At 52.7% G+C, this 17,413-nt stretch overlaps 53 non-coding genes across 53 annotated transcripts; 36 read left to right on the top strand and 17 right to left on the bottom strand.

The window, feature by feature from the left end:
* The first annotated feature begins 189 nt into the window (after positions 1-189).
* Trnav-cac (transfer RNA valine (anticodon CAC)) lies at positions 190-262 on the top strand. The gene has a single exon. It is a non-coding gene; the product is annotated as a tRNA-Val (tRNA).
* Positions 263-418: 156 nt separating this feature from the next.
* On the top strand, positions 419-491 carry Trnav-aac (transfer RNA valine (anticodon AAC)). Its single transcript has one exon. It is a non-coding gene; the product is annotated as a tRNA-Val (tRNA).
* A 193-nt stretch (positions 492-684) lies between these two features.
* On the bottom strand, positions 685-757 carry Trnap-agg (transfer RNA proline (anticodon AGG)). The gene has a single exon. It is a non-coding gene; the product is annotated as a tRNA-Pro (tRNA).
* A 402-nt stretch (positions 758-1,159) lies between these two features.
* On the top strand, positions 1,160-1,232 carry Trnav-cac (transfer RNA valine (anticodon CAC)). Its single transcript has one exon. It is a non-coding gene; the product is annotated as a tRNA-Val (tRNA).
* A 156-nt stretch (positions 1,233-1,388) lies between these two features.
* Trnav-aac (transfer RNA valine (anticodon AAC)) lies at positions 1,389-1,461 on the top strand. Its single transcript has one exon. It is a non-coding gene; the product is annotated as a tRNA-Val (tRNA).
* A 193-nt stretch (positions 1,462-1,654) lies between these two features.
* Positions 1,655-1,727, bottom strand: Trnap-agg (transfer RNA proline (anticodon AGG)). The gene has a single exon. It is a non-coding gene; the product is annotated as a tRNA-Pro (tRNA).
* Positions 1,728-2,129: 402 nt separating this feature from the next.
* Trnav-cac (transfer RNA valine (anticodon CAC)) lies at positions 2,130-2,202 on the top strand. Its single transcript has one exon. It is a non-coding gene; the product is annotated as a tRNA-Val (tRNA).
* Positions 2,203-2,360: 158 nt separating this feature from the next.
* On the top strand, positions 2,361-2,433 carry Trnav-aac (transfer RNA valine (anticodon AAC)). The gene has a single exon. It is a non-coding gene; the product is annotated as a tRNA-Val (tRNA).
* Positions 2,434-2,627: 194 nt separating this feature from the next.
* Trnap-agg (transfer RNA proline (anticodon AGG)) lies at positions 2,628-2,700 on the bottom strand. The gene has a single exon. It is a non-coding gene; the product is annotated as a tRNA-Pro (tRNA).
* Positions 2,701-3,101: 401 nt separating this feature from the next.
* Positions 3,102-3,174, top strand: Trnav-cac (transfer RNA valine (anticodon CAC)). Its single transcript has one exon. It is a non-coding gene; the product is annotated as a tRNA-Val (tRNA).
* Positions 3,175-3,332: 158 nt separating this feature from the next.
* On the top strand, positions 3,333-3,405 carry Trnav-aac (transfer RNA valine (anticodon AAC)). The gene has a single exon. It is a non-coding gene; the product is annotated as a tRNA-Val (tRNA).
* A 193-nt stretch (positions 3,406-3,598) lies between these two features.
* On the bottom strand, positions 3,599-3,671 carry Trnap-agg (transfer RNA proline (anticodon AGG)). Its single transcript has one exon. It is a non-coding gene; the product is annotated as a tRNA-Pro (tRNA).
* Positions 3,672-4,073: 402 nt separating this feature from the next.
* On the top strand, positions 4,074-4,146 carry Trnav-cac (transfer RNA valine (anticodon CAC)). The gene has a single exon. It is a non-coding gene; the product is annotated as a tRNA-Val (tRNA).
* A 156-nt stretch (positions 4,147-4,302) lies between these two features.
* On the top strand, positions 4,303-4,375 carry Trnav-aac (transfer RNA valine (anticodon AAC)). The gene has a single exon. It is a non-coding gene; the product is annotated as a tRNA-Val (tRNA).
* Positions 4,376-4,568: 193 nt separating this feature from the next.
* Trnap-agg (transfer RNA proline (anticodon AGG)) lies at positions 4,569-4,641 on the bottom strand. Its single transcript has one exon. It is a non-coding gene; the product is annotated as a tRNA-Pro (tRNA).
* Positions 4,642-5,043: 402 nt separating this feature from the next.
* Positions 5,044-5,116, top strand: Trnav-cac (transfer RNA valine (anticodon CAC)). Its single transcript has one exon. It is a non-coding gene; the product is annotated as a tRNA-Val (tRNA).
* Positions 5,117-5,272: 156 nt separating this feature from the next.
* Positions 5,273-5,345, top strand: Trnav-aac (transfer RNA valine (anticodon AAC)). The gene has a single exon. It is a non-coding gene; the product is annotated as a tRNA-Val (tRNA).
* A 193-nt stretch (positions 5,346-5,538) lies between these two features.
* Trnap-agg (transfer RNA proline (anticodon AGG)) lies at positions 5,539-5,611 on the bottom strand. Its single transcript has one exon. It is a non-coding gene; the product is annotated as a tRNA-Pro (tRNA).
* Positions 5,612-6,013: 402 nt separating this feature from the next.
* Trnav-cac (transfer RNA valine (anticodon CAC)) lies at positions 6,014-6,086 on the top strand. The gene has a single exon. It is a non-coding gene; the product is annotated as a tRNA-Val (tRNA).
* A 158-nt stretch (positions 6,087-6,244) lies between these two features.
* On the top strand, positions 6,245-6,317 carry Trnav-aac (transfer RNA valine (anticodon AAC)). The gene has a single exon. It is a non-coding gene; the product is annotated as a tRNA-Val (tRNA).
* A 194-nt stretch (positions 6,318-6,511) lies between these two features.
* On the bottom strand, positions 6,512-6,584 carry Trnap-agg (transfer RNA proline (anticodon AGG)). The gene has a single exon. It is a non-coding gene; the product is annotated as a tRNA-Pro (tRNA).
* Positions 6,585-6,985: 401 nt separating this feature from the next.
* Trnav-cac (transfer RNA valine (anticodon CAC)) lies at positions 6,986-7,058 on the top strand. The gene has a single exon. It is a non-coding gene; the product is annotated as a tRNA-Val (tRNA).
* A 158-nt stretch (positions 7,059-7,216) lies between these two features.
* Trnav-aac (transfer RNA valine (anticodon AAC)) lies at positions 7,217-7,289 on the top strand. Its single transcript has one exon. It is a non-coding gene; the product is annotated as a tRNA-Val (tRNA).
* Positions 7,290-7,483: 194 nt separating this feature from the next.
* On the bottom strand, positions 7,484-7,555 carry Trnap-agg (transfer RNA proline (anticodon AGG)). Its single transcript has one exon. It is a non-coding gene; the product is annotated as a tRNA-Pro (tRNA).
* A 402-nt stretch (positions 7,556-7,957) lies between these two features.
* On the top strand, positions 7,958-8,030 carry Trnav-cac (transfer RNA valine (anticodon CAC)). Its single transcript has one exon. It is a non-coding gene; the product is annotated as a tRNA-Val (tRNA).
* Positions 8,031-8,188: 158 nt separating this feature from the next.
* On the top strand, positions 8,189-8,261 carry Trnav-aac (transfer RNA valine (anticodon AAC)). Its single transcript has one exon. It is a non-coding gene; the product is annotated as a tRNA-Val (tRNA).
* Positions 8,262-8,454: 193 nt separating this feature from the next.
* On the bottom strand, positions 8,455-8,527 carry Trnap-agg (transfer RNA proline (anticodon AGG)). Its single transcript has one exon. It is a non-coding gene; the product is annotated as a tRNA-Pro (tRNA).
* A 402-nt stretch (positions 8,528-8,929) lies between these two features.
* On the top strand, positions 8,930-9,002 carry Trnav-cac (transfer RNA valine (anticodon CAC)). Its single transcript has one exon. It is a non-coding gene; the product is annotated as a tRNA-Val (tRNA).
* A 156-nt stretch (positions 9,003-9,158) lies between these two features.
* On the top strand, positions 9,159-9,231 carry Trnav-aac (transfer RNA valine (anticodon AAC)). Its single transcript has one exon. It is a non-coding gene; the product is annotated as a tRNA-Val (tRNA).
* Positions 9,232-9,424: 193 nt separating this feature from the next.
* Positions 9,425-9,497, bottom strand: Trnap-agg (transfer RNA proline (anticodon AGG)). The gene has a single exon. It is a non-coding gene; the product is annotated as a tRNA-Pro (tRNA).
* Positions 9,498-9,899: 402 nt separating this feature from the next.
* Trnav-cac (transfer RNA valine (anticodon CAC)) lies at positions 9,900-9,972 on the top strand. The gene has a single exon. It is a non-coding gene; the product is annotated as a tRNA-Val (tRNA).
* Positions 9,973-10,128: 156 nt separating this feature from the next.
* Trnav-aac (transfer RNA valine (anticodon AAC)) lies at positions 10,129-10,201 on the top strand. The gene has a single exon. It is a non-coding gene; the product is annotated as a tRNA-Val (tRNA).
* A 193-nt stretch (positions 10,202-10,394) lies between these two features.
* Trnap-agg (transfer RNA proline (anticodon AGG)) lies at positions 10,395-10,467 on the bottom strand. The gene has a single exon. It is a non-coding gene; the product is annotated as a tRNA-Pro (tRNA).
* Positions 10,468-10,869: 402 nt separating this feature from the next.
* Trnav-cac (transfer RNA valine (anticodon CAC)) lies at positions 10,870-10,942 on the top strand. The gene has a single exon. It is a non-coding gene; the product is annotated as a tRNA-Val (tRNA).
* A 158-nt stretch (positions 10,943-11,100) lies between these two features.
* On the top strand, positions 11,101-11,173 carry Trnav-aac (transfer RNA valine (anticodon AAC)). Its single transcript has one exon. It is a non-coding gene; the product is annotated as a tRNA-Val (tRNA).
* A 194-nt stretch (positions 11,174-11,367) lies between these two features.
* On the bottom strand, positions 11,368-11,439 carry Trnap-agg (transfer RNA proline (anticodon AGG)). Its single transcript has one exon. It is a non-coding gene; the product is annotated as a tRNA-Pro (tRNA).
* Positions 11,440-11,841: 402 nt separating this feature from the next.
* On the top strand, positions 11,842-11,914 carry Trnav-cac (transfer RNA valine (anticodon CAC)). The gene has a single exon. It is a non-coding gene; the product is annotated as a tRNA-Val (tRNA).
* Positions 11,915-12,072: 158 nt separating this feature from the next.
* Positions 12,073-12,145, top strand: Trnav-aac (transfer RNA valine (anticodon AAC)). The gene has a single exon. It is a non-coding gene; the product is annotated as a tRNA-Val (tRNA).
* A 194-nt stretch (positions 12,146-12,339) lies between these two features.
* Positions 12,340-12,411, bottom strand: Trnap-agg (transfer RNA proline (anticodon AGG)). Its single transcript has one exon. It is a non-coding gene; the product is annotated as a tRNA-Pro (tRNA).
* A 402-nt stretch (positions 12,412-12,813) lies between these two features.
* Positions 12,814-12,886, top strand: Trnav-cac (transfer RNA valine (anticodon CAC)). The gene has a single exon. It is a non-coding gene; the product is annotated as a tRNA-Val (tRNA).
* Positions 12,887-13,044: 158 nt separating this feature from the next.
* Trnav-aac (transfer RNA valine (anticodon AAC)) lies at positions 13,045-13,117 on the top strand. Its single transcript has one exon. It is a non-coding gene; the product is annotated as a tRNA-Val (tRNA).
* A 194-nt stretch (positions 13,118-13,311) lies between these two features.
* Trnap-agg (transfer RNA proline (anticodon AGG)) lies at positions 13,312-13,383 on the bottom strand. The gene has a single exon. It is a non-coding gene; the product is annotated as a tRNA-Pro (tRNA).
* A 402-nt stretch (positions 13,384-13,785) lies between these two features.
* Trnav-cac (transfer RNA valine (anticodon CAC)) lies at positions 13,786-13,858 on the top strand. Its single transcript has one exon. It is a non-coding gene; the product is annotated as a tRNA-Val (tRNA).
* A 158-nt stretch (positions 13,859-14,016) lies between these two features.
* Positions 14,017-14,089, top strand: Trnav-aac (transfer RNA valine (anticodon AAC)). The gene has a single exon. It is a non-coding gene; the product is annotated as a tRNA-Val (tRNA).
* Positions 14,090-14,283: 194 nt separating this feature from the next.
* On the bottom strand, positions 14,284-14,355 carry Trnap-agg (transfer RNA proline (anticodon AGG)). Its single transcript has one exon. It is a non-coding gene; the product is annotated as a tRNA-Pro (tRNA).
* A 402-nt stretch (positions 14,356-14,757) lies between these two features.
* Positions 14,758-14,830, top strand: Trnav-cac (transfer RNA valine (anticodon CAC)). Its single transcript has one exon. It is a non-coding gene; the product is annotated as a tRNA-Val (tRNA).
* Positions 14,831-14,988: 158 nt separating this feature from the next.
* Trnav-aac (transfer RNA valine (anticodon AAC)) lies at positions 14,989-15,061 on the top strand. Its single transcript has one exon. It is a non-coding gene; the product is annotated as a tRNA-Val (tRNA).
* Positions 15,062-15,255: 194 nt separating this feature from the next.
* Trnap-agg (transfer RNA proline (anticodon AGG)) lies at positions 15,256-15,327 on the bottom strand. The gene has a single exon. It is a non-coding gene; the product is annotated as a tRNA-Pro (tRNA).
* Positions 15,328-15,729: 402 nt separating this feature from the next.
* Trnav-cac (transfer RNA valine (anticodon CAC)) lies at positions 15,730-15,802 on the top strand. The gene has a single exon. It is a non-coding gene; the product is annotated as a tRNA-Val (tRNA).
* Positions 15,803-15,958: 156 nt separating this feature from the next.
* On the top strand, positions 15,959-16,031 carry Trnav-aac (transfer RNA valine (anticodon AAC)). The gene has a single exon. It is a non-coding gene; the product is annotated as a tRNA-Val (tRNA).
* A 193-nt stretch (positions 16,032-16,224) lies between these two features.
* Positions 16,225-16,297, bottom strand: Trnap-agg (transfer RNA proline (anticodon AGG)). The gene has a single exon. It is a non-coding gene; the product is annotated as a tRNA-Pro (tRNA).
* A 402-nt stretch (positions 16,298-16,699) lies between these two features.
* On the top strand, positions 16,700-16,772 carry Trnav-cac (transfer RNA valine (anticodon CAC)). The gene has a single exon. It is a non-coding gene; the product is annotated as a tRNA-Val (tRNA).
* A 156-nt stretch (positions 16,773-16,928) lies between these two features.
* Trnav-aac (transfer RNA valine (anticodon AAC)) lies at positions 16,929-17,001 on the top strand. The gene has a single exon. It is a non-coding gene; the product is annotated as a tRNA-Val (tRNA).
* Positions 17,002-17,413: the final 412 nt, after the last annotated feature.

Here is a 17,413-nt window from a genome sequence, read left to right as displayed (position 1 = left end):
ACTGCGCGAAACGCCGCTATCTCGTTAGGGGTGCTACGGCAGACACCCTCTCGAGAACCCCGAAGACATCTTGAGCCCTCGGCTGCGATGGGTTCCAGGCTGACAAAAGAACTGTCGTGTGTGCATTCGCGGACGAGAGAAAGGCTGAGGCAAGTTCGAGTGAACAAGGATGGACTCCTCGGCTCCGTCGATTCCGTAGTGTAGCGGTTATCACGTCTGCTGCACACGCAGAAGGTCCCCGGTTCGATCCCGGGCGGGAACAGTATTTTCCTGCCTATGTCGTATTGTACTCCAGTGAGCCTCGTCGTGTGTATCTGCTGCATGTCCCTTCGTTTTGCAAGTACCACATTTATTGAATTTTTTAGTTACGATGGCAACATCACTACAAGTTGTCTGTGAAGTAATGTGCACTCAAGCAGTTTCCGTGGTGTAGCGGTTATCACGTCTGCCTAACACGCAGAAGGTCCCCGGTTCGATCCCGGGCGGAAACACTTTTTCATCACTTTAAGCAAGACTTACTAACATGCATCTGCTACCTTCTGTACCCGAAACCTTCGTAATTGCCTTCATGCGTCGGACCAGAGTGTCAATTGCTCACATCAAATAAGAAATTCATTTGACATTGGCGGCGAGCTTTTTGCGCTGACTCAGCCACTGACGTGCGATCAGTTTGCACAAAACGCTAGTGCTCGTCCGGGATTTGAACCCGGGACCTCCTGCACCCTAAGCAGGAATCATACCCCTAGACCAACGAGCCCTGTGGCACGTCGAATGCCAGTTATTGCAGTCCCTCGATGTCTTCCAGGGTGCTCTGGAAGTCTCGTTTAGGCTGGCGGGATGGGGGCGGCGCGAATTCCAGCGGTCGGCGGCCTTCCTGGGCTATTGGTACCTTCATGTAGAGCTGCCCCTGGGCTCGCACTGCCTGCTGCTGAGAAAGTGATTGCTTTTGCTGATATGACTTGCAATAACGACTGCGCGAAACGCCGCTATCTCGTTAGGGGTGCTACGGCAGACACCCTCTCGAGAACCCCGAAGACATCTTGAGCCCTCGGCTGCGATGGGTTCCAGGCTGACAAAAGAACTGTCGTGTGTGCATTCGCGGACGAGAGAAAGGCTGAGGCAAGTTCGAGTGAACAAGGATGGACTCCTCGGCTCTGTCGTTTCCGTAGTGTAGCGGTTATCACGTCTGCTGCACACGCAGAAGGTCCTCGGTTCGATCCCGGGCGGGAACAGTATTTTCCTGCCTATGTCGTATTGTACTCCAGTGAGCCTCGTCGTGTGTATCTGCTGCATGTCCCTTCGTTTTGCAAGTACCACATTTATTGAATTTTTTAGTTACGATGGCAACATCACTACAAGTTGTCTGTGAAGTAATGTGCACTCAAGCAGTTTCCGTGGTGTAGCGGTTATCACGTCTGCCTAACACGCAGAAGGTCCCCGGTTCGATCCCGGGCGGAAACACTTTTTCATCACTTTAAGCAAGACTTACTAACATGCATCTGCTACCTTCTGTACCCGAAACCTTCGTAATTGCCTTCATGCGTCGGACCAGAGTGTCAATTGCTCACATCAAATAAGAAATTCATTTGACATTGGTGGCGAGCTTTTTGCGCTGACTCAGCCACTGACGTGCGATCAGTTTGCACAAAACGCTAGTGCTCGTCCGGGATTTGAACCCGGGACCTCCTGCACCCTAAGCAGGAATCATACCCCTAGACCAACGAGCCCTGTGGCACGTCGAATGCCAGTTATTCCAGTCCCTCGATGTCTTCCAGGGTGCTCTGGAAGTCTCGTTTAGGCTGGCGGGATGGGGGCGGCGCGAATTCCAGCGGTCGGCGGCCTTCCTGGGCTATTGGTACCTTCATGTAGAGCTGCCCCTGGGCTCGCACTGCCTGCTGCTGAGAAAGTGATTGCTTTTGCTGATATGACTTGCAATAACGACTGCGCGAAACGCCGCTATCTCGTTAGGGGTGCTACGGCAGACACCCTCTCGAGAACCCCGAAGACATCTTGAGCCCTCGGCTGCGATGGGTTCCAGGCTGACAAAAGAACTGTCGTGTGTGCATTCGCGGACGAGAGAAAGGCTGAGGCAAGTTCGAGTGAACAAGGATGGACTCCTCGGCTTCGTCGTTTCCGTAGTGTAGCGGTTATCACGTCTGCTTCACACGCAGAAGGTCCCCGGTTCGATCCCCGGCGGGAACAGTATTTTCCTGCCTATGTCGTATTGTACTCCAGTGAGCCTCGTCGTGTGTGCATCTGCTGCATGTCCCTTCGTTTTGCAAGTACCACATTTATTGAATTTTTTAGTTACGATGGCAACATCACTACAAGTTGTCTGTGAAGTAATGTGCACTCAAGCAGTTTTCGTGGTGTAGCGGTTATCACGTCTGCCTAACACGCAGAAGGTCCCCGGTTCGATCCCGGGCGGAAACACCTTTTCATCACTTTAAGCAAGACTTACTAACATGCATCTGCTACCATCTGTACCCGAAACCTTCGTAATTGCCTTCATGCGTCAGACCAGACTGTCAATTGCTCACATCAAATAAGAAATTCATTTGATATTGGCGGCGAGCTTTTTGCGCTGACTCAGCCACTGACGTGCGATCAGTTTGCACAAAACGCTAGGGCTCGTCCGGGATTTGAACCCGGGACCTCCTGCACCCTAAGCAGGAATCATACCCCTAGACCAACGAATCCTGTGGCACGTCTTATGCCAGTTATTGCAGTCCCTCGATGTCTTCCAGGGTGCTCTGGAAGTCTCGTTTAGGCTGGCGGGATGGGGGCGGCGCGAATTCCAGCGGTCGGCGGCCTTCCTGGGCTATTGGTACCTTCATGTAGAGCTGCCCCTGGGCTCGCACTGCCTGCTGCTGAGAAAGTGATTGCTTTTGCTGATATGACTTGCAATAACGACTGCGCGAAACGCCGCTATCTCGTTAGGGGTGCTACGGCAGACACCCTCTCGAGAACCCCGAAGACATCTTGAGCCCTCGGCTGCGATGGGTTCCAGGCTGACAAAAGAACTGTCGTGTGTGCATTCGCGGACGAGAGAAAGGCTGAGGCAAGTTCGAGTGAACAAGGATGGACTCCTCGGTTCCGTCGTTTCCGTAGTGTAGCGGTTATCACGTCTGCTTCACACGCAGAAGGTCCCCGGTTCGATCCCGGGCGGGAACAGTATTTTCCTGCCTATGTCGTATTGTACTCCAGTGAGCCTCGTCGTGTGTGCATCTGCTGCATGTCCCTTCGTTTTGCAAGTACCACATTTATTGAATTTTTTAGTTACGATGGCAACATCACTACAAGTTGTCTGTGAAGTAATGTGCACTCAAGCAGTTTTCGTGGTGTAGCGGTTATCACGTCTGCCTAACACGCAGAAGGTCCCCGGTTCGATCCCGGGCGGAAACACTTCTTCATCACTTTAAGCAAGACTTACTAACATGCATCTGCTACCATCTGTACCCGAAACCTTCGTAATTGCCTTCATGCGTCGGACCAGAGTGTCAATTGCTCACATCAAATAAGAAATTCATTTGACATTGGCGGCGAGCTTTTTGCGCTGACTCAGCCACTGACGTGCGATCAGTTTGCACAAAACGCTAGTGCTCGTCCGGGATTTGAACCCGGGACCTCCTGCACCCTAAGCAGGAATCATACCCCTAGACCAACGAGCCCTATGGCACGTCGAATGCCAGTTATTGCAGTCCCTCGATGTCTTCCAGGGTGCTCTGGAAGTCTCGTTTAGGCTGGCGGGATGGGGGCGGCGCGAATTCCAGCGGTCGGCGGCCTTCCTGGGCTATTGGTACCTTCATGTAGAGCTGCCCCTGGGCTCGCACTGCCTGCTGCTGAGAAAGTGATTGCTTTTGCTGATATGACTTGCAATAACGACTGCGCGAAACGCCGCTATCTCGTTAGGGGTGCTACGGCAGACACCCTCTCGAGAACCCCGAAGACATCTTGAGCCCTCGGCTGCGATGGGTTCCAGGCTGACAAAAGAACTGTCGTGTGTGCATTCGCGGACGAGAGAAAGGCTGAGGCAAGTTCGAGTGAACAAGGATGGACTCCTCGGCTCCGTCGATTCCGTAGTGTAGCGGTTATCACGTCTGCTGCACACGCAGAAGGTCCCCGGTTCGATCCCGGGCGGGAACAGTATTTTCCTGCCTATGTCGTATTGTACTCCAGTGAGCCTCGTCGTGTGTATCTGCTGCATGTCCCTTCGTTTTGCAAGTACCACATTTATTGAATTTTTTAGTTACGATGGCAACATCACTACAAGTTGTCTGTGAAGTAATGTGCACTCAAGCAGTTTCCGTGGTGTAGCGGTTATCACGTCTGCCTAACACGCAGAAGGTCCCCGGTTCGATCCCGGGCGGAAACACTTTTTCATCACTTTAAGCAAGACTTACTAACATGCATCTGCTACCTTCTGTACCCGAAACCTTCGTAATTGCCTTCATGCGTCGGACCAGAGTGTCAATTGCTCACATCAAATAAGAAATTCATTTGACATTGGCGGCGAGCTTTTTGCGCTGACTCAGCCACTGACGTGCGATCAGTTTGCACAAAACGCTAGTGCTCGTCCGGGATTTGAACCCGGGACCTCCTGCACCCTAAGCAGGAATCATACCCCCAGACCAACGAGCCCTGTGGCACGTCGAATGCCAGTTATTGCAGTCCCTCGATGTCTTCCAGGGTGCTCTGGAAGTCTCGTTTAGGCTGGCGGGATGGGGGCGGCGCGAATTCCAGCGGTCGGCGGCCTTCCTGGGCTATTGGTACCTTCATGTAGAGCTGCCCCTGGGCTCGCACTGCCTGCTGCTGAGAAAGTGATTGCTTTTGCTGATATGACTTGCAATAACGACTGCGCGAAACGCCGCTATCTCGTTAGGGGTGCTACGGCAGACACCCTCTCGAGAACCCCGAAGACATCTTGAGCCCTCGGCTGCGATGGGTTCCAGGCTGACAAAAGAACTGTCGTGTGTGCATTCGCGGACGAGAGAAAGGCTGAGGCAAGTTCGAGTGAACAAGGATGGACTCCTCGGCTCCGTCGTTTCCGTAGTGTAGCGGTTATCACGTCTGCTGCACACGCAGAAGGTCCTCGGTTCGATCCCGGGCGGGAACAGTATTTTCCTGCCTATGTCGTATTGTACTCCAGTGAGCCTCGTCGTGTGTATCTGCTGCATGTCCCTTCGTTTTGCAAGTACCACATTTATTGAATTTTTTAGTTACGATGGCAACATCACTACAAGTTGTCTGTGAAGTAATGTGCACTCAAGCAGTTTCCGTGGTGTAGCGGTTATCACGTCTGCCTAACACGCAGAAGGTCCCCGGTTCGATCCCGGGCGGAAACACTTTTTCATCACTTTAAGCAAGACTTACTAACATGCATCTGCTACCTTCTGTACCCGAAACCTTCGTAATTGCCTTCATGCGTCGGACCAGAGTGTCAATTGCTCACATCAAATAAGAAATTCATTTGACATTGGCGGCGAGCTTTTTGCGCTGACTCAGCCACTGACGTGCGATCAGTTTGCACAAAACGCTAGTGCTCGTCCGGGATTTGAACCCGGGACCTCCTGCACCCTAAGCAGGAATCATACCCCTAGACCAACGAGCCCTGTGGCACGTCGAATGCCAGTTATTCCAGTCCCTCGATGTCTTCCAGGGTGCTCTGGAAGTCTCGTTTAGGCTGGCGGGATGGGGGCGGCGCGAATTCCAGCGGTCGGCGGCCTTCCTGGGCTATTGGTACCTTCATGTAGAGCTGCCCCTGGGCTCGCACTGCCTGCTGCTGAGAAAGTGATTGCTTTTGCTGATATGACTTGCAATAACGACTGCGCGAAACGCCGCTATCTCGTTAGGGGTGCTACGGCAGACACCCTCTCGAGAACCCCGAAGACATCTTGAGCCCTCGGCTGCGATGGGTTCCAGGCTGACAAAAGAACTGTCGTGTGTGCATTCGCGGACGAGAGAAAGGCTGAGGCAAGTTCGAGTGAACAAGGATGGACTCCTCGGCTTCGTCGTTTCCGTAGTGTAGCGGTTATCACGTCTGCTTCACACGCAGAAGGTCCCCGGTTCGATCCCCGGCGGGAACAGTATTTTCCTGCCTATGTCGTATTGTACTCCAGTGAGCCTCGTCGTGTGTGCATCTGCTGCATGTCCCTTCGTTTTGCAAGTACCACATTTATTGAATTTTTTAGTTACGATGGCAACATCACTACAAGTTGTCTGTGAAGTAATGTGCACTCAAGCAGTTTTCGTGGTGTAGCGGTTATCACGTCTGCCTAACACGCAGAAGGTCCCCGGTTCGATCCCGGGCGGAAACACCTTTTCATCACTTTAAGCAAGACTTACTAACATGCATCTGCTACCATCTGTACCCGAAACCTTCGTAATTGCCTTCATGCGTCAGACCAGACTGTCAATTGCTCACATCAAATAAGAAATTCATTTGATATTGGCGGCGAGCTTTTTGCGCTGACTCAGCCACTGAAGTGCGATCAGTTTGCACAAAACGCTAGGGCTCGTCCGGGATTTGAACCCGGGACCTCCTGCACCCTAAGCAGGAATCATACCCCTAGACCAACGAATCCTGTGGCACGTCTAATGCCAGTTATTGCAGTCCCTCGATGTCTTCCAGGGTGCTCTGGAAGTCTCGTTTAGGCTGGCGGGATGGGGGCGGCGCGAATTCCAGCGGTCGGCGGCCTTCCTGGGCTATTGGTACCTTCATGTAGAGCTGCCCCTGGGCTCGCACTGCCTGCTGCTGAGAAAGTGATTGCTTTTGCTGATATGACTTGCAATAACGACTGCGCGAAACGCCGCTATCTCGTTAGGGGTGCTACGGCAGACACCCTCTCGAGAACCCCGAAGACATCTTGAGCCCTCGGCTGCGATGGGTTCCAGGCTGACAAAAGAACTGTCGTGTGTGCATTCGCGGACGAGAGAAAGGCTGAGGCAAGTTCGAGTGAACAAGGATGGACTCCTCGGTTCCGTCGTTTCCGTAGTGTAGCGGTTATCACGTCTGCTGCACACGCAGAAGGTCCCCGGTTCGATCCCGGGCGGGAACAGTATTTTCCTGCCTATGTCGTATTGTACTCCAGTGAGCCTCGTCGTGTGTGCATCTGCTGCATGTCCCTTCGTTTTGCAAGTACCACATTTATTGAATTTTTTAGTTACGATGGCAACATCACTACAAGTTGTCTGTGAAGTAATGTGCACTCAAGCAGTTTTCGTGGTGTAGCGGTTATCACGTCTGCCTAACACGCAGAAGGTCCCCGGTTCGATCCCGGGCGGAAACACTTTTTCATCACTTTAAGCAAGACTTACTAACATGCATCTGCTACCATCTGTACCCGAAACCTTCGTAATTGCCTTCATGCGTCGGACCAGAGTGTCAATTGCTCACATCAAATAAGAAATTCATTTGACATTGGCGGCGAGCTTTTTGCGCTGACTCAGCCACTGACGTGCGATCAGTTTGCACAAAACGCTAGGGCTCGTCCGGGATTTGAACCCGGGACCTCCTGCACCCTAAGCAGGAATCATACCCCTAGACCAACGAGCCCTGTGGCACGTCGAATGCCAGTTATTGCAGTCCCTCGATGTCTTCCAGGGTGCTCTGGAAGTCTCGTTTAGGCTGGCGGGATGGGGGCGGCGCGAATTCCAGCGGTCGGCGGCCTTCCTGGGCTATTGGTACCTTCATGTAGAGCTGCCCCTGGGCTCGCACTGCCTGCTGCTGAGAAAGTGATTGCTTTTGCTGATATGACTTGCAATAACGACTGCGCGAAACGCCGCTATCTCGTTAGGGGTGCTACGGCAGACACCCTCTCGAGAACCCCGAAGACATCTTGAGCCCTCGGCTGCGATGGGTTCCAGGCTGACAAAAGAACTGTCGTGTGTGCATTCGTGGACGAGAGAAAGGCTGAGGCAAGTTCGAGTGAACAAGGATGGACTCCTCGGCTCCGTCGTTTCCATAGTGTAGCGGTTATCACGTCTACTTCACACGCAGAAGGTCCCCGGTTCGATCCCGTGCGGGAACAGTATTTTCCTGCCTATGTCGTATTGTACTCCAGTGAGCCTCGTCGTGTGTGCATCTGCTGCATGTCCCTTCGTTTTGCAAGTACCACATTTATTGAATTTTTTAGTTACGATGGCAACATCACTACAAGTTGTCTGTGAAGTAAGGTGCACTCAAGCAGTTTCCGTGGTGTAGCGGTTATCACGTCTGCCTAACACGCAGAAGGTCCCCGGTTCGATCCCGGGCGGAAACACTTTTTCATCACTTTAAGCAAGACTTACTAACATGCATCTGCTACCTTCTGTACCCGAAACCTTCGTAATTGCCTTCATGCGTCGGACCAGAGTGTCAATTGCTCACATCAAATAAGAAATTCATTTGACATTGGCGGCGAGCTTTTTGCGCTGACTCAGCCACTGACGTGCGATCAGTTTGCACAAAACGCTAGTGCTCGTCCGGGATTTGAACCCGGGACCTCCTGCACCCTAAGCAGGAATCATACCCCTAGACCAACGAGCCCTGTGGCACGTCGAATGCCAGTTATTGCAGTCCCTCGATGTCTTCCAGGGTGCTCTGGAAGTCTCGTTTAGGCTGGCGGGATGGGGGCGGCGCGAATTCCAGCGGTCGGCGGCCTTCCTGGGCTATTGGTACCTTCATGTAGAGCTGCCCCTGGGCTCGCACTGCCTGCTGCTGAGAAAGTGATTGCTTTTGCTGATATGACTTGCAATAACGACTGCGCGAAACGCCGCTATCTCGTTAGGGGTGCTACGGCAGACACCCTCTCGAGAACCCCGAAGACATCTTGAGCCCTGGGCTGCGATGGGTTCCAGGCTGACAAAAGAACTGTCGTGTGTGCATTCGCGGACGAGAGAAAGGCTGAGGCAAGTTCGAGTGAACAAGGATGGACTCCTCGGCTCCGTCGTTTCCGTAGTGTAGCGGTTATCACGTCTGCTGCACACGCAGAAGGTCCCCGGTTCGATCCCGGGCGGGAACAGTATTTTCCTGCCTATGTCGTATTGTACTCCAGTGAGCCTCGTCGTGTGTATCTGCTGCATGTCCCTTCGTTTTGCAAGTACCACATTTATTGAATTTTTTAGTTACGATGGCAACATCACTACAAGTTGTCTGTGAAGTAATGTGCACTCAAGCAGTTTCCGTGGTGTAGCGGTTATCACGTCTGCCTAACACGCAGAAGGTCCCCGGTTCGATCCCGGGCGGAAACACTTTTTCATCACTTTAAGCAAGACTTACTAACATGCATCTGCTACCTTCTGTACCCGAAACCTTCGTAATTGCCTTCATGCGTCGGACCAGAGTGTCAATTGCTCACATCAAATAAGAAATTCATTTGACTTTGGCGGCGAGCTTTTTGCGCTGACTCAGCCACTGACGTGCGATCAGTTTGCACAAAACGCTAGTGCTCGTCCGGGATTTGAACCCGGGACCTCCTGCACCCTAAGCAGGAATCATACCCCTAGACCAACGAGCCCTGTGGCACGTCGAATGCCAGTTATTGCAGTCCCTCGATGTCTTCCAGGGTGCTCTGGAAGTCTCGTTTAGGCTGGCGGGATGGGGGCGGCGCGAATTCCAGCGGTCGGCGGCCTTCCTGGGCTATTGGTACCTTCATGTAGAGCTGCCCCTGGGCTCGCACTGCCTGCTGCTGAGAAAGTGATTGCTTTTGCTGATATGACTTGCAATAACGACTGCGCGAAACGCCGCTATCTCGTTAGGGGTGCTACGGCAGACACCCTCTCGAGAACCCCGAAGACATCTTGAGCCCTCGGCTGCGATGGGTTCCAGGCTGACAAAAGAACTGTCGTGTGTGCATTCGCGGACGAGAGAAAGGCTGAGGCAAGTTCGAGTGAACAAGGATGGACTCCTCGGCTCCGTCGTTTCCGTAGTGTAGCGGTTATCACGTCTGCTGCACACGCAGAAGGTCCCCGGTTCGATCCCGGGCGGGAACAGTATTTTCCTGCCTATGTCGTATTGTACTCCAGTGAGCCTCGTCGTGTGTATCTGCTGCATGTCCCTTCGTTTTGCAAGTACCACATTTATTGAATTTTTTAGTTACGATGGCAACATCACTACAAGTTGTCTGTGAAGTAATGTGCACTCAAGCAGTTTCCGTGGTGTAGCGGTTATCACGTCTGCCTAACACGCAGAAGGTCCCCGGTTCGATCCCGGGCGGAAACACTTTTTCATCACTTTAAGCAAGACTTACTAACATGCATCTGCTACCTTCTGTACCCGAAACCTTCGTAATTGCCTTCATGCGTCGGACCAGAGTGTCAATTGCTCACATCAAATAAGAAATTCATTTGACATTGGCGGCGAGCTTTTTGCGCTGACTCAGCCACTGACGTGCGATCAGTTTGCACAAAACGCTAGTGCTCGTCCGGGATTTGAACCCGGGACCTCCTGCACCCTAAGCAGGAATCATACCCCTAGACCAACGAGCCCTGTGGCACGTCGAATGCCAGTTATTCCAGTCCCTCGATGTCTTCCAGGGTGCTCTGGAAGTCTCGTTTAGGCTGGCGGGATGGGGGCGGCGCGAATTCCAGCGGTCGGCGGCCTTCCTGGGCTATTGGTACCTTCATGTAGAGCTGCCCCTGGGCTCGCACTGCCTGCTGCTGAGAAAGTGATTGCTTTTGCTGATATGACTTGCAATAACGACTGCGCGAAACGCCGCTATCTCGTTAGGGGTGCTACGGCAGACACCCTCTCGAGAACCCCGAAGACATCTTGAGCCCTCGGCTGCGATGGGTTCCAGGCTGACAAAAGAACTGTCGTGTGTGCATTCGCGGACGAGAGAAAGGCTGAGGCAAGTTCGAGTGAACAAGGATGGACTCCTCGGCTCCGTCGTTTCCGTAGTGTAGCGGTTATCACGTCTGCTTCACACGCAGAAGGTCCCCGGTTCGATCCCCGGCGGGAACAGTATTTTCCTGCCTATGTCGTATTGTACTCCAGTGAGCCTCGTCGTGTGTGCATCTGCTGCATGTCCCTTCGTTTTGCAAGTACCACATTTATTGAATTTTTTAGTTACGATGGCAACATCACTACAAGTTGTCTGTGAAGTAATGTGCACTCAAGCAGTTTTCGTGGTGTAGCGGTTATCACGTCTGCCTAACACGCAGAAGGTCCCCGGTTCGATCCCAGGCGGAAACACCTTTTCATCACTTTAAGCAAGACTTACTAACATGCATCTGCTACCATCTGTACCCGAAACCTTCGTAATTGCCTTCATGCGTCAGACCAGACTGTCAATTGCTCACATCAAATAAGAAATTCATTTGATATTGGCGGCGAGCTTTTTGCGCTGACTCAGCCACTGACGTGCGATCAGTTTGCACAAAACGCTAGGGCTCGTCCGGGATTTGAACCCGGGACCTCCTGCACCCTAAGCAGGAATCATACCCCTAGACCAACGAGCCCTGTGGCACGTCTAATGCCAGTTATTGCAGTCCCTCGATGTCTTCCAGGGTGCTCTGGAAGTCTCGTTTAGGCTGGCGGGATGGGGGCGGCGCGAATTCCAGCGGTCGGCGGCCTTCCTGGGCTATTGGTACCTTCATGTAGAGCTGCCCCTGGGCTCGCACTGCCTGCTGCTGAGAAAGTGATTGCTTTTGCTGATATGACTTGCAATAACGACTGCGCGAAACGCCGCTATCTCGTTAGGGGTGCTACGGCAGACACCCTCTCGAGAACCCCGAAGACATCTTGAGCCCTCGGCTGCGATGGGTTCCAGGCTGACAAAAGAACTGTCGTGTGTGCATTCGCGGACGAGAGAAAGGCTGAGGCAAGTTCGAGTGAACAAGGATGGACTCCTCGGTTCCGTCGTTTCCGTAGTGTAGCGGTTATCACGTCTGCTTCACACGCAGAAGGTCCCCGGTTCGATCCCGGGCGGGAACAGTATTTTCCTGCCTATGTCGTATTGTACTCCAGTGAGCCTCGTCGTGTGTGCATCTGCTGCATGTCCCTTCGTTTTGCAAGTACCACATTTATTGAATTTTTTAGTTACGATGGCAACATCACTACAAGTTGTCTGTGAAGTAATGTGCACTCAAGCAGTTTTCGTGGTGTAGCGGTTATCACATCTGCCTAACACGCAGAAGGTCCCCGGTTCGATCCCGGGCGGAAACACTTTTTCATCACTTTAAGCAAGACTTACTAACATGCATCTGCTACCATCTGTACCCGAAACCTTCGTAATTGCCTTCATGCGTCGGACCAGAGTGTCAATTGCTCACATCAAATTAGAAATTCATTTGACATTGGCGGCGAGCTTTTTGCGCTGACTCAGCCACTGACGTGCGATCAGTTTGCACAAAACGCTAGGGCTCGTCCGGGATTTGAACCCGGGACCTCCTGCACCCTAAGCAGGAATCATACCCCTAGACCAACGAGCCCTGTGGCACGTCGAATGCCAGTTATTCCAGTCCCTCGATGTCTTCCAGGGTGCTCTGGAAGTCTCGTTTAGGCTGGCGGGATGGGGGCGGCGCGAATTCCAGCGGTCGGCGGCCTTCCTGGGCTATTGGTACCTTCATGTAGAGCTGCCCCTGGGCTCGCACTGCCTGCTGCTGAGAAAGTGATTGCTTTTGCTGATATGACTTGCAATAACGACTGCGCGAAACGCCGCTATCTCGTTAGGGGTGCTACGGCAGACACCCTCTCGAGAACCCCGAAGACATCTTGAGCCCTCGGCTGCGATGGGTTCCAGGCTGACAAAAGAACTGTCGTGTGTGCATTCGTGGACGAGAGAAAGGCTGAGGCAAGTTCGAGTGAACAAGGATGGACTCCTCGGCTCCGTCGTTTCCATAGTGTAGCGGTTATCACGTCTACTTCACACGCAGAAGGTCCCCGGTTCGATCCCGTGCGGGAACAGTATTTTCCTGCCTATGTCGTATTGTACTCCAGTGAGCCTCGTCGTGTGTGCATCTGCTGCATGTCCCTTCGTTTTGCAAGTACCACATTTATTGAATTTTTTAGTTACGATGGCAACATTACTACAAGTTGTCTGTGAAGTAAGGTGCACTCAAGCAGTTTCCGTGGTGTAGCGGTTATCACGTCTGCCTAACACGCAGAAGGTCCCCGGTTCGATCCCGGGCGGAAACACTTTTTCATCACTTTAAGCAAGACTTACTAACATGCATCTGCTACCTTCTGTACCCGAAACCTTCGTAATTGCCTTCATGCGTCGGACCAGAGTGTCAATTGCTCACATCAAATAAGAAATTCATTTGACATTGGCGGCGAGCTTTTTGCGCTGACTCAGCCACTGACGTGCGATCAGTTTGCACAAAACGCTAGGGCTCGTCCGGGATTTGAACCCGGGACCTCCTGCACCCTAAGCAGGAATCATACCCCTAGACCAACGAGCCCTGTGGCACGTCTAATGCCAGTTATTGCAGTCCCTCGATGTCTTCCAGGGTGCTCTGGAAGTCTCGTTTAGGCTGGCGGGATGGGGGCGGCGCGAATTCCAGCGGTCGGCGGCCTTCCTGGGCTATTGGTACCTTCATGTAGAGCTGCCCCTGGGCTCGCACTGCCTGCTGCTGAGAAAGTGATTGCTTTTGCTGATATGACTTGCAATAACGACTGCGCGAAACGCCGCTATCTCGTTAGGGGTGCTACGGCAGACACCCTCTCGAGAACCCCGAAGACATCTTGAGCCCTCGGCTGCGATGGGTTCCAGGCTGACAAAAGAACTGTCGTGTGTGCATTCGCGGACGAGAGAAAGGCTGAGGCAAGTTCGAGTGAACAAGGATGGACTCCTCGGTTCCGTCGTTTCCGTAGTGTAGCGGTTATCACGTCTGCTTCACACGCAGAAGGTCCCCGGTTCGATCCCGGGCGGGAACAGTATTTTCCTGCCTATGTCGTATTGTACTCCAGTGAGCCTCGTCGTGTGTGCATCTGCTGCATGTCCCTTCGTTTTGCAAGTACCACATTTATTGAATTTCTTAGTTACGATGGCAACATCACTACAAGTTGTCTGTGAAGTAATGTGCACTCAAGCAGTTTTCGTGGTGTAGCGGTTATCACGTCTGCCTAACACGCAGAAGGTCCCCGGTTCGATCCCGGGCGGAAACACTTTTTCATCACTTTAAGCAAGACTTACTAACATGCATCTGCTACCATCTGTACCCGAAACCTTCGTAATTGCCTTCATGCGTCGGACCAGAGTGTCAATTGCTCACATCAAATAAGAAATTCATTTGACATTGGCGGCGAGCTTTTTGCGCTGACTCAGCCACTGACGTGCGATCAGTTTGCACAAAACGCTAGGGCTCGTCCGGGATTTGAACCCGGGACCTCCTGCACCCTAAGCAGGAATCATACCCCTAGACCAACGAGCCCTGTGGCACGTCGAATGCCAGTTATTCCAGTCCCTCGATGTCTTCCAGGGTGCTCTGGAAGTCTCGTTTAGGCTGGCGGGATGGGGGCGGCGCGAATTCCAGCGGTCGGCGGCCTTCCTGGGCTATTGGTACCTTCATGTAGAGCTGCCCCTGGGCTCGCACTGCCTGCTGCTGAGAAAGTGATTGCTTTTGCTGATATGACTTGCAATAACGACTGCGCGAAACGCCGCTATCTCGTTAGGGGTGCTACGGCAGACACCCTCTCGAGAACCCCGAAGACATCTTGAGCCCTCGGCTGCGATGGGTTCCAGGCTGACAAAAGAACTGTCGTGTGTGCATTCGTGGACGAGAGAAAGGCTGAGGCAAGTTCGAGTGAACAAGGATGGACTCCTCGGCTCCGTCGTTTCCGTAGTGTAGCGGTTATCACGTCTACTTCACACGCAGAAGGTCCCCGGTTCGATCCCGTGCGGGAACAGTATTTTCCTGCCTATGTCGTATTGTACTCCAGTGAGCCTCGTCGTGTGTGCATCTGCTGCATGTCCCTTCGTTTTGCAAGTACCACATTTATTGAATTTTTTAGTTACGATGGCAACATCACTACAAGTTGTCTGTGAAGTAAGGTGCACTCAAGCAGTTTCCGTGGTGTAGCGGTTATCACGTCTGCCTAACACGCAGAAGGTCCCCGGTTCGATCCCGGGCGGAAACACTTTTTCATCACTTTAAGCAAGACTTACTAACATGCATCTGCTACCATCTGTACCCGAAACCTTCGTAATTGCCTTCATGCGTCGGACCAGAGTGTCAATTGCTCACATCAAATAAGAAATTCATTTGACATTGGCGGCGAGCTTATTGCGCTGACTCAGCCACTGACGTGCGATCAGTTTGCACAAAACGCTAGGGCTCGTCCGGGATTTGAACACGGGACCTCCTGCACCCTAAGCAGGAATCATACCCCTAGACCAACGAGCCCTGTGGCACGTCGAATGCCAGTTATTCCAGTCCCTCGATGTCTTCCAGGGTGATCTGGAAGTCTCGTTTAGGCTGGCGGGATGGGGGCGGCGCGAATTCCCGCGGTCGGCGGCCTTCCTGGGCTATTGGTACCTTCATGTAGAGCTGCCCCTGGGCTCGCACTGCCTGCTGCTGAGAAAGTGATTGTTTTTGCTGATATGACTTGCAATAAAGACTGCGCGACACGCCGCTATCTCGTTAGGGGTGCTACGGCAGACACCCTCTCGAGAACCCCGAAGACATCTTGAGCCCTCGGCTGCGATGTGTTCCAGGCTGACAAAAGAACTGTCGTGTGTGCATTCGCGGACGAGAGAAAGGCTGAGGCAAGTTCGAGTGAACAAGGATGGACTCCTCGGCTCCGTCGTTTCCGTAGTGTAGCGGTTATCACGTCTGCTGCACACGCAGAAGGTCCCCGGTTCGATCCCGGGCGGGAACAGTATTTTCCTGCCTATGTCGTATTGTACTCCAGTGAGCCTCGTCGTGTGTATCTGCTGCATGTCCCTTCGTTTTGCAAGTACCACATTTATTGAATTTTTTAGTTACGATGGCAACATAACTACAAGTTGTCTGTGAAGTAATGTGCACTCAAGCAGTTTCCGTGGTGTAGCGGTTATCACGTCTGCCTAACACGCAGAAGGTCCCCGGTTCGATCCCGGGCGGAAACACTTTTTCATCACTTTAAGCAAGACTTACTAACATGCATCTGCTACCTTCTGTACCCGAAACCTTCGTAATTGCCTTCATGCGTCGGACCAGAGTGTCAATTGCTCACATCAAATAAGAAATTCATTTGACATTGGCGGCGAGCTTTTTGCGCTGACTGAGCCACTGACGTGCGATCAGTTTGCACAAAACGCTAGTGCTCGTCCGGGATTTGAACCCGGGACCTCCTGCACCCTAAGCAGGAATCATACCCCTAGACCAACGAGCCCTGTGGCACGTCGAATGCCAGTTTATGCAGTCCCTCGATGTCTTCCAGGGTGCTCTGGAAGTCTCGTTTAGGCTGGCGGGATGGGGGCGGCGCGAATTCCAGCGGTCGGCGGCCTTCCTGGGCTATTGGTACCTTCATGTAGAGCTGCCCCTGGGCTCGCACTGCCTGCTGCTGAGAAAGTGATTGTTTTTGCTGATATGACTTGCAATAACGACTGCGCGACACGCCGCTATCTCGTTAGGGGTGCTACGGCAGACACCCTCTCGAGAACCCCGAAGACATCTTGAGCCCTCGGCTGCGATGTGTTCCAGGCTGACAAAAGAACTGTCGTGTGTGCATTCGCGGACGAGAGAAAGGCTGAGGCAAGTTCGAGTGAACAAGGATGGACTCCTCGGCTCCGTCGTTTCCGTAGTGTAGCGGTTATCACGTCTGCTGCACACGCAGAAGGTCCCCGGTTCGATCCCGGGCGGGAACAGTATTTTCCTGCCTATGTCGTATTGTACTCCAGTGAGCCTCGTCGTGTGTATCTGCTGCATGTCCCTTCGTTTTGCAAGTACCACATTTATTGAATTTTTTAGTTACGATGGCAACATCACTACAAGTTGTCTGTGAAGTAATGTGCACTCAAGCAGTTTCCGTGGTGTAGCGGTTATCACGTCTGCCTAACACGCAGAAGGTCCCCGGTTCGATCCCGGGCGGAAACACTTTTTCATCACTTTAAGCAAGACTTACTAACATGCATCTGCTACCTTCTGTACCCGAAACCTTCGTAATTGCCTTCATGCGTCGGACCAGAGTGTCAATTGCTCACATCAAATAAGAAATTCATTTGACATTGGCGGCGAGCTTTTTGCGCTGACTCAGCCACTGACGTGCGATCAGTTTGCACAAAACGCTAGTGCTCGTCCGGGATTTGAACCCGGGACCTCCTGCACCCTAAGCAGGAATCATACCCCTAGACCAAGGAGCCCTGTGGCACGTCGAATGCCAGTTATTCCAGTCCCTCGATGTCTTCCAGGGTGCTCTGGAAGTCTCGTTTAGGCTGGCGGGATGGGGGCGGCGCGAATTCCAGCGGTCGGCGGCCTTCCTGGGCTATTGGTACCTTCATGTAGAGCT

This window comes from Schistocerca cancellata, chromosome 2, assembly GCF_023864275.1.
Source record: "Schistocerca cancellata isolate TAMUIC-IGC-003103 chromosome 2, iqSchCanc2.1, whole genome shotgun sequence".
Taxonomy (NCBI): Eukaryota; Metazoa; Arthropoda; class Insecta; order Orthoptera; family Acrididae; genus Schistocerca; species Schistocerca cancellata.
Note: the sequence above shows the minus strand (reverse complement) of the source record. Positions and strands in the feature narration are given on the sequence as shown.